General features: G+C 39.5%; 1 long non-coding RNA gene across 1 annotated transcript in view; it reads right to left on the bottom strand.

The window, feature by feature from the left end:
* LOC138131362 (uncharacterized) overlaps nucleotides 1-10,284 on the bottom strand; it is a 57,508-nt gene extending 47,224 nt beyond the window's left edge. Inside the window, exon 1 of the long non-coding RNA XR_011159791.1 lies at nucleotides 9,524-10,284. This is a non-coding gene — a long non-coding RNA (uncharacterized lncRNA). The remainder of the gene's footprint in view (nucleotides 1-9,523) is intronic.
* Between the last annotated feature and the right edge of the window lie 1,032 nt (nucleotides 10,285-11,316).

Below are 11,316 nucleotides of genomic sequence, written 5' to 3' on the forward strand. Positions count from 1 at the left end.
AGACATCACTGTAATCATCGTCTGATTCACTACAAATAGATGATTCTTTATCTGAATCTCCTGTATTTACCATAAACTCCATTTCATCCTGAAGATGGTCCATAATATGTTCTTTTACCAAATACTCATCAACAAATGTTCACAAACTGACGACCACGTTTCACTAGTAACGGAATCAAATTTTTGTCGTGCCAAGTCCTCCACATCTGCAATTTTAAAAGTTGTGTTTCTTGCAGCAACCCAGTTCTTCACAATAGCTCATATTTTTTCAATCGGATTGAATTACGGATGGTAGGGTGGCAATCGCAATACGTTATGTCCGTGTTCATGCAGCAGTGTATCTAATTTGTACCTCGGACTTCTAGTTTTATGTTGTTTTATTATGCCGCATAATTCTGGTTTAGTGTGAGTTGTGTCATGGGTTAGATTTCGTTCCACCAGCCAATCAATCATCACCTGTTTTCTTGTATTAGAATGTAGAATTAGGATCTTTTTCAATTTTCACGTTGTGGTAGGAAGCAATTGGTGCGATTCTGTTTTAAAATTTATCATAATTAAACGTTTTCCTTTGGAAAGTGGCTTTTTCAATCCCAATACACTATCATCTGTCCAACGTTTTGATTGTGAATGGGAGCTATGGATGTAGGATTCATCAGTATAGACAATTGGTCTTTCCTCATGAACATAACGTTGCAACTGCTTTAAATATTGAATCCGTTTGGCACGTATGTCATAGGACTCTAGTAAAATTTTCCTTTTGTCTGCCATTGTTTTCCAACTGCAAATAAATATTTTTATTTGTTACTGCATACAAGCCAACATATCGAAAGATTACCGAAATCCCATCTTCTTAAGTACTCGTGAAAGTGTTGTTAGACTTCCACCAAATGACAACCCAGAGTCTTGGATCTTTTTGACAATCCCTACACAAAAAAACATAACTTTGTAGTGATCGTTTTTTAAAGTAGAACTACAAACCTTTCAACGTTGGCTGCTTTTTTTCACTTATATAAAAGTAATGTAGATATAATTGAACGAATAGTCTCCATTTCCCCATCACACAGTTTGCTTTTGGGACAGTCACGTTTTCTGTTTTTACCTGGTGTCGAAAAACAAGGAACTGCACCTGATGCAACGTCTGCGGCCTCCTTGGCGATCCGTCGATACCAACTTTAGGATATTTTCGTAGCTGCAATAAGCCTTGCTTTGAAATTTGCCAACGAAATTAAAGTTGTTCCATTCGCAGCTTCCTGCATAAAATTTAATGTTGGAAATTATTTCTCGCCCTTGACTGTGTATCACTTTGCCCTTGATACCAAGTTTTTTTGATGAAGATGTTGCCATTGTAAGCAGTCTGAGACATTTTTTAAGCTAACAACAAACGATATAAAAATTGACCATAACCTCACAAAACATAATATTTAACTCACAGTTTTTAGAAAAATTCACAAGAATGTGTCTTGAACAAGACAGTTTTACATTACACTATTGTCAGAAATCGATGAAATACTTGAAGGAAGACTAAACGCTGCGAAAATGTGGAGAAAAACATGCGAGACACTGTTTCTGACAACAAAATAAAATCGTACCAAAACACGTTCTTGGCGCAGACCACGTGATAGTGTCACGGGGTGTTCTTCTGAAATAATTCCACCTCTAGAAGCTTTTATCAACTGCATTCTAGTGTTTAAAGATTGCGCAAACGTTTCCGACGCGAACGCATTAAAAGGTTTCGCGATACTACTAACCGATTTGGCCACCACGTGGTGGAACGGAATCAAACATAGTATAGAAACTTTCGCTGACGCCGTTAACCGTTTACGTAATGCTTTCGGAAGAAAGAAACCAGCACACCAGATTTTCCGTGAAATTTTCGCGACGGAACAGAATGCCAAGAAAACAGACATATTCATTTGCGAGACTCGGTCCCTTTTCGCACAACTGCCGTACGGAATTTCCGATGAAATGCAAATTGACATGATCTTTGGATTATTGTCGCTCAAAATTCGAAAACGACTCGCGCGCAACTCGATCCGCACATTCGATGAATTGCTCCAAAAAGCAAGAGAAGCCGAAGAAACCTTCGAAGAAGAAGAACGAGAAAGACTTGAAGTGAAGACAAGCCACACACCGCAAACGGATGATAAGCAAAAACGTCCCGAGAGACCACGATGCTTATATTGCAAGAAGTTTGGACATGAAAAGAAAGAATGCCGAAAATGGAAACGAGACTCTGACGTGCAAAATTCCCAGAAAGTCTCCGATGACCAGAAAGTGAAGGCCGAAGCGTCTGACGACAAGCCTACAATCTCATGTTACGGATGTGGTGCACCAGGTGTCATAAAAAGCAATTGTGCAAACTGCAGAGCGAAATCCCAGTCTTCAGCACAATCACTCGATATCTTTCCTGTTGAACCAGAGTTGAATATGCGTCCAGTGCGACCCAGAGAAAGACCATTGCTCTTAGTCAACATATGCAACTTTGACGGGTATGCCTACGTAGATACATGTGCGAAACAAAGTGTCGCAGGATACCGTCTGTACCAGAAAATGAAATCGATCAAACAAGAATTTTTGTCAACGACAATGAAGGTCACATTAGCTGATGGTGTTGCAAAGTCAAAAGAAGTACTCTACACCACGGTAACGGTCAAGGTCGAAAGTCGTCACATACCGATCACCTTCATCGTGTTTCCCGATGCCAAGGACAACGACACATTGTTAGGCGTCGACTTCGTCGAAGATGCAAAAATCATCATCGATGTACCGAACAAAAAATGGCAATTTTCCGACGATCTTGAAAAGGCTTACGATCTGAAATTCGAGAACTCGTTCAAGGAAAAGATAGAAAGAAATCTCAAAGTTTTCTCTGTCGAACCTCTCCGAAATAACGAAGGCACCACACTGAGTCAGGAAGAGAAGGGAACTCTCAACCGACTGTTAAGCGAATACGACGAAATTTTCGGACCAAGTCAAGTTCCAACGCCTTTCGCTGAACACAAAATTGATACTGGACGAAGTGCACCCATTGCCATGCCTGCATATCAAATGACAAAGCAAAGGAAAGAGATTCTGAAAAATGAAATAGAGAAAATGTTGAAAGATGACGTAATCGAACCGTGCGAATCACCATGGGCATCACCTGTAGTGTTAGTTTCCAAAAACGACAACAGCTGGAGAGTGTGAATCGATTACAGGAAACTAAACTCAGTGACCAAAGCTGACAAGTACCCACTACCGCGAATCGAAGAGTTACTGCATCTGGCCAAACAAACGCTGTACATGACCACGATCGACTTGAAGTCAGGTTATTGGCAGATTTCAGTGCGCGAATCCGATCGCGATAAAACGTGCTTCACCTCACCGTTTGGAACATTCCGATTCAAACGAATGCCATTTGGACTGAAGAACTCTGGTGCGACGTTCCAAAGACTCATCGATCGCTTCCGGAACGGACTGAATGACATTGCCATTTTGGCCTACTTAGATGATCTAATCATCGTGTCGCCATCTTTTCAGAAGCACATCAGTGATCTCAAACAAGTGTTCGAAAGGTTAAAACATTTCGGTTTACGCGCTAATCGAAGTAAATGTTGTTTTGCTCGCGAGAGTATAAACTATCTTGGCCACGTGATAACCAAAGACGGAATCCGAGTGAACCCGCTCAAAGTGGAGGCCATCGTGAAGATGATCCCTCCAAACAATGTCAAAAAACTGAAATCATTCATTCAGATGTGTTCTTGGTTTCGCAGGTTTGTACCAGATTTTTCTGACGTTGCTCGACCACTGACGGATCTCTTGAAGAAAAATGCCACATGGAATTGGTCGACCCGACAACAAGCCGCCTTTGACGATTTGAAGAAGTTCCTTACAACCGCCCCAGTTTTGCGACAAGCTGACGAAACGCTGCCCTTCAAGATTCGGACGGATGCTAGCAACTACGCGTTGGGAGCTGTTTTGCTCCAGGGGGAGGGCCCTGAGGAGAAACCAATTGAATATGCGAGCCGATTACTGACGCCTAGTGAGAGGAACTACGACACTACCCAACGAGAAGCACTTGCCGTAGTGTGGGCCTGCAAGAAGTTCCGTGGTTACATAGAAGGCAACGAAGTCATCGTCTCCTCCGATCATCAGCCTCTCAGGTGGTTGATGTCTCTCCAGTCACCAACGGGAAGATTGGCCCGGTGGGCTCTTTCGTTGCAGCCTTACGACATCAAAGTAAACTACATTCCTGGCAGATCAAACGTTCTAGCGGATATCCTTTCCCGTCCTACCATTCCCGATGAAACCGATCAATCCTGCGAGCTGTGTCCCGTCGAGATTGAGTATCCACGTCTTGCAGCCCGAGACATGAGGAAGATGCAGTATGATTATGCCGAGGTTAGGAAGATCATCGACAGCCTCGAAGGAAGAGATGAAGTGAATTGTTCAAATTGGATGGATCGTGGATTCATAATGAACAACGGAATCTTATACCGCTATGACCCTGACGACGACCAAACGAATGCCCAATTGGTCATTCCAGAGCGTGAAAGAATGACAATTTTCAAAGAAAACCATGACAGTCCCGATGCCGGTCACTACGGAGTAGAAAAGACGGTCCAGAAAATCGCCGCGAAGTATTATTGGCCTGGTATGAGGCATGACATATCCAAGTATGTCAAAGGTTGCCTGAAGTGTCAGCGTTACAAGAGCAGCAACCTAAAGCCCGAAGGTTTGTTGAGAACTCCGCCGCCCTATCAAAGATTCGAGACCCTTGCCGTTGATTTATTTGGTCCGTTACCTCAGTCACCTGAAGGGTATAGATGGATACTGATGGTAGAAGACGTAGCAAGCAAGTGGATTGAGCCATTTCCGCTGAAAGAAGCCACCTCTGTCGCATGCGCTCGAAAGTTGATTGACGAAGTGTTCCTGCGATATGGTTTCCCCCGCAAGATGATTTCCGACAACGGAACTCAATTCGTCAGTGGTGTAATGCAGTACGTCGCTGAGTGCTTCGGAGTCAGCCAAAGCGTCATTCCAGTCTACCATCCCGAAGCGAACCCAGTTGAACGCAAGAATAAAGATTTGAAGACTCAGTTAGCCATGTTGGTAGAGGATCACCATGATCTGTGGGTCGATAAACTTCCGTCGATTCGATTCGCAATGAACTCTGCAAGATCGATTTCTACCGGTTTCACCCCCGCTTATCTGACCTTTGCCCGAGAGTTGCGCGCTGAGGGAGAAGTTCGAAGAGATTTACGTGCCGTGGTCCAGAACGAAAATTTCGTCCCAGAAGTCACGCCGTATTTGTTAAAAGTCGCCCAGGTTTTGGAAGATGCTCGAGAGACCCTCCAGAATTCTCAAGACAGAACCAAAGAACAAGCCGACAGGAAAAGGAGACCTCATCATGAATACAAGGAAGGGGACATGGTCCTGGTTAAGACACATTTTCTGAGCAACGCTGCTGCCGGCAAGACGTCGAAGTTTTATCCCAAGAGAGACGGCCCCTACCTAGTAACGAAAAGAACCTCACCCGTTTCCTGCGAAATTGCTTCCCTCACCAATCCAGAGGTCCCACTCGGAAAATACCACGTTTCTGATCTTACTCTGTTTAGACCCGATCCAAGTGACGAAGTCCCGCAGCCCACACGACTCGTCCGACCCAGAGGACGACCCAAAAAGTTTCCTGGAGCCGCCTCAGTACAACCCGTCGACTCCAGAGGGGGAGTCTGTAACACCTCGCCAAGCACACCACCTTGGTCATCGCGCTTGAGGCCGAGACGAGGCAGTCGGCACGAAAACAGAGACGTGTAAAGTCACAGTCCGAGCACAGTATTCCGAATTATTAGTGTATTTTTCCACAATAAAGCCCATGTTAAATTTCGGTCAGTGTTTAAAGTGAATTTTCGCCGCTGATCCTCGGAACAAACCCCTCCCGACCTTAGGGGAAGAAAACATCCCCTCACAATTTTAAATTTCCAAAATTAGAAGAACAAAGGAAACGATGGATAGAAGCTTTAGGTAAATGTTGCACCACCCTTCAAAACAGATACTGCCTTTATTTGCGAGAAACATTTTAGCAACAATTTCTTTACTCAAAAAACAAAACTCCATAAATACGCCCTGCCGTCGATTTTTCTTCGTGAAGACAAACAAACTTCAATAAATAATGTTAGACCAGCTGAACAAATTGAAAATTCTAGGATTACTGAAAATCCCACTGTAGAGAATCTAATCCTTCCTGTTATGCCCAAGGCCCAAAATAGATACCCAACAAAATCTTCTAGTGTGCTGCAAGTACCTACTTGAATGCAAGAAAGTTAGTAGTCTTACTTCAAAAGCTAGAAACATTTATTAAGTACATGGACCGAAATCAGCGAAAAACAATTTCAAAATTAAAAAATCTTTTGCACGATTCTAAAATTATCTCCAGAAATTTTAGAAGTTAACGCAAGATCAAATTATTGAACTAGATCTACCCTTCAATTCAGTTTCACTCTCCTTAAACTAGCCCACTCATGCTCAAAAAATCCCAATTTACCTATACACAAACTCGTTTAATGAACTACTAATTTGTTGTATATGTTAGAATTTGTATTAAAATGTTTAATACTTATTTAGTCGTTTCTATTTTTTTTTAAATAAGTATCAATTTAAATCAAATTGAAAAAAAAAAATAGGCAACTAGGTATACAGAAAGTCAGATATGCAACTTGTTATACATTAGTTTGGCCTAACGCTCGGGCAGCGCCACTTGAGCGCGTCCCCGAAAATGTAATCCCACTTGACAGTCTTACTATAGTTTAATTGTCTGTGGTACAATTCACAGACAATTAAACATAGTAAGACTGTCTAGATCTATTCAAATTTCGGAGACGCGTGATACTAGCGACACGCTAACGTAGGGCCGAAATAGATGTATAATAAGCATGACCAACTTCATTCATATACGCTTCGCTTCTATATGGCCGTTTCAATTTTGAATTTTACATGCAATCAAATGTTCCCATTTGATGGACATCTACATAGAGAAAATAAAATACTATAGAATGAAAAGTCCCTAATACATTTTTGGAAAATCGTTTAGCGCACCCTCACCATACCGCAAGAGGGCGCAAATGTTTTAAAAAGTCAAAACTTTAAAATCAAAGTAATCTCAATAATCTAAAAATCAGTCAAAGCAGTGTCAATCTTTATGTCACTATCTTGTAATTCAAAATGAGGCTGTGTCACGTTCACAAATAATGTAGTACCGCTGCTAAGATTGCTAAATTAGTTGTTGAGAGAATCAAGCAAAATTTATATAGAAAACAGTCAACAAATTGAAAGAAAAATAATACTTCAAAAAAGTCAAAATGCGGAGGCGAGACGCCGGTAATTATGTTGATAAGCATTGCAGTATTACTTGATAGTATTATCCGTAATAGTGTATGTACTCCGGCAAAATTGCCGTGCCGCCGGGTGGAGGTGGGATAGTGTACTTCAATACCAAGAGATTACACCATTATTTGATACACCATATCTTATTAAAGGAATTAGAAATTATAGGATAACAAAAGATTTGGTTTGGGAAGTAAACGAAGAAATTTTAAGTGCGAAATTGGACCATATAGTGAAGGTTTATCTTTATGATTCAGCGTGGGGCGAATAAGATAAGATAAGATCCAAAAGATGTGCTATGCAACTCAAGTTTTGAGTCGTCATAATCATGATTAATTCAACTATCACGCTATTAGTTAACTGTGGTAATTTCTAATAACATTGTTGTTAATAATCTAATATATATTTTAACTAACAGGTAGAACAAACCTAAATGATGAAGACTTGGGAACTGCAAAAACAATAACTTTTTTGACAAACTCTTTGATAATAATCTGGAGGGAGGGACATTTCGCCCACGTTGCGAGAAACCTCTTGCTTGTGGAGTTTACAAAAATCCGGGGCACACAAAATTTTCGCAGGAAGCAGTCCTACATTTACGCAATATGTACCTACTTTGGAAAAATTTTTGGATTAAAAAAACAGCACTTCCTTCCATAAAAAAAAAATTTGAATAAAAACATTGGAAGGAGTTTTGGATGTATACTAAAATTTAGCAGAAAGTGGCAAGTGTGAGTTTTTTAGAGTTTGTAAAAAATGTTAATAAGATTCATAATATGTATTTTCGAAATTATATTGAGTAACATAATTTTGGCAGAATATAGCCTAAGCGAGTCCGTTTCGGTTCAGGGACGCGAGAATCGCGGGTTCGATTCCGACCCAGGGCGAAATTAAAAAAAAAAGGCTATATTCTGTCTCGTGATTCGGAAGTCACGTTAAGCCATTGGTCTATTGAGTTGGTCATCATGCCCCTCATAGATTTCTAAACCAGTCCTAGACTGGGTAACAAATTTTATAAAGCAAAATTTCAACGGTAATTTAAACATAAGTACCTAATGTTAATTTTTCGTTCACTTAAAAATAAAATTGAAGATGAAATTATTGGTAAAATAATTCATTTAACCACATTTACATTAAGGGGTAAATTTTAATTTTAAATGATAGGATACGAAAACGATAGCATTTAGGAATAATATTTATAAAAATAAAGTAGAACTGTATCAAAGACGGTTGAAAATAAAATATAGAAAGTACCTATTGTTGGCGTTTTAATTTGTTGTGAAAATTTGCAATGATAAAAAATCAAAGAAAAGGTAAACGCATCCAGTAGGCTGTGATTTTGCACCGTCACCAGGATAAGAGATGGCGGTAAACGCTTTGTGCCCAAAAAATGTATAGGGAGTTTGCGTTCTATATGTTCTTATTTTGTCTATGACTATCCATGACATACTTCATACGAAGCCCATTTTAATGGAATTGGAATGGCCATAACATAGTTTAATGAAGTTAGTCATGCACGTTTCATGGACTACTTTGCGGGAACAAATTTTTGTTAAATTGAGACGGCCATATACAGGGTTATTCTAAATGATTGTAGTCGAAGTAGGCCATGCCCATGTTATTACATTTTTGCCGCTTTCATGTGAACTGTCAGTTTTGTCGCTGTCACTGTCATTTTTTAGGTGAAAAGTGCTCTGATGAGATTTTTATTTATTTTTGTTAAATTAACGATTGAATCCAGAAAAATTGAGATGTTTTGCACCCAATTTAACTCCCGTGCGTACTCACTTATTCACATCATTTTGATGTGGAGCGGCAACCATAAATTTTACATTGAGTTTTCACGCCTACTTCGACTACAATCATTTAGAATAACCCTGTAGAAGCGAAGCGAATATGAATGAAGTTGGTCATGATAATAAGTTGCATATTCTTCAATTATTGCAATCGAATGTATAATTAGTTGCATACGGACATATTTTTTTGTTTTTATTTACCTATTTTTCATATTATGATTTTATTAGTTACAAAAATTTACAATGACAGGAAGTTCTAATTTTTAAATAAGTGTCTCATTCACATTTTACCATGAACAGGACAATGAATTAGTGGACCTGCGTCTGCTTTCGACATTTGACAGCAGTGCATGGTGCTATAGTACGGTCGGTGGACAAATAAAACTGGGACACTTAAAATTTAATCTATGTAAATCAGACCATTGAATTGTCAATATATTTGTCAGTGTCTATATAATATGTCATACCAAAGTTAACCTATTTGTGATAAGGCGGTAATTAAACGATGGAAATTTGTAAATTTTGACTTATGTGATTGTCATTTTTGTCCCAGTTTTATTTGTCCATCGACTGTACATAGGTACAGCGTGATCAACAATGACTGAGTCTGTTGGCAATGAAACAATTGAAAATACTGGTGATTTTTGTCTAGTAATTGGCACTGACCACGCACTGACCGGATTTTTTAACTTGAGATGACATTATGCAGGTTATGTTTATACTATTACAAAAGTGAACCTTCGTTGGTAAATTTTAAATTTGCCAAATTTCATTGTTACCAACAGACTCAGTCATTTTTGATCACCCGTATAATTCAGAATAAGTGGCATCGCGGTAGGTGTTGATTCTCAAATCACTATAGTCCTTGTACCTTCGTAAGGAATTCTGGCTTAAGTCAAAAATAAACCGAACAAAGACCCCACTTAAAGAAATTGATTGGGATATTGTACCTGTCAATCACTAGGTGGTCCCGGAGAAAAAAATTACCTGGGGTAGTACTCAAAATATTTGTCGGAGACGGTCTAGTGACTGACAGGCACAATATGACAATACATTTTTTTAAGTAGGGTCTTTGTTCGGTTTATTTAGGGCTTAAGTCAGAATTCCTTACGAAGATACAAGGACTATACCATCTTTCGGAGGAGATGTAAAGACGAGAGGCTAAATGACCCAGGCCATTCCATACTTGTGCGCAAGTCCTATAATTTTGCCCGTTATTTAAATTTGACATTCACGGACTTAGAAAATATCGCAAAATCATTGTTTAAAAATTAGAACAACACTTGCGTATCTAATAAGAAACAATACAATAAAAGACCTTCTTTATGTAGTAAACTCATTTATACAGGGTGTGCCAACTCGCACGTCAGCTGTTAACTGTGCGCTTAAAATTGTGACAGCCACAGACCAACTCTAAAACTTGGTGCCCTTTTTCTGTTAGGAAAGCTAGTGAATTGCAAAACCTGATTTGACAACAAAAAAAGGAACATGGTTCGTACGTTTTTATAAAATTTGCAAAGCTAGAACCAAACTGCCTTGCACTCCTTCGCAAGCTTATAAATGTTTAAAGCGTAATACGTGGGGATGGTCGAGATAATTGTGGATTTTTGTAAAACATGGTGGCACCATCTCAAACCCACGTGCTACCCATTTGTGTCTTATTATTGTTAAACTACATTTCGCGGGAAACAGAATAATTTTAGTACCCCAAACACATACCTAGTTCAAAAACAGAAGCTGGACGGCAACATTTAGCACGGTTCAATAAAAAAAAACAACTAAAATCGCGCAATTAGAACACAGAAAAATACACAGTACTTCGGCACTACTCTGCAGTCAAGAACCAAGTGTCTTAAAAAAAACATGGCCGTTCATCCCCTGTCGACTTTCACCCATATATCTAATACTCCTATATGGAGCATTCCCTAATTTCCCTATTTTACTGCATGGACGGTTCGTGGACAGAGCAAGGGAGACAGACATATTGATGTCTGCATAAGTTGCGTCTTACGGATTATTTGGTCCAAATGCGCAAGCGCAACTTTACGGTGCCAAAATTCACACAATCAAATAAGTAATTAATTTTGAAATACCAAAAGGAAAAGTTTGCAACAAAATTAATTTTTAAATGAAAAATTTTACCAGTTAAGCGTTTTTA

The sequence above is a fragment of the Tenebrio molitor genome, chromosome 5 (assembly GCF_963966145.1).
Source record: "Tenebrio molitor chromosome 5, icTenMoli1.1, whole genome shotgun sequence".
NCBI lineage: Eukaryota > Metazoa > Arthropoda > Insecta > Coleoptera > Tenebrionidae > Tenebrio > Tenebrio molitor.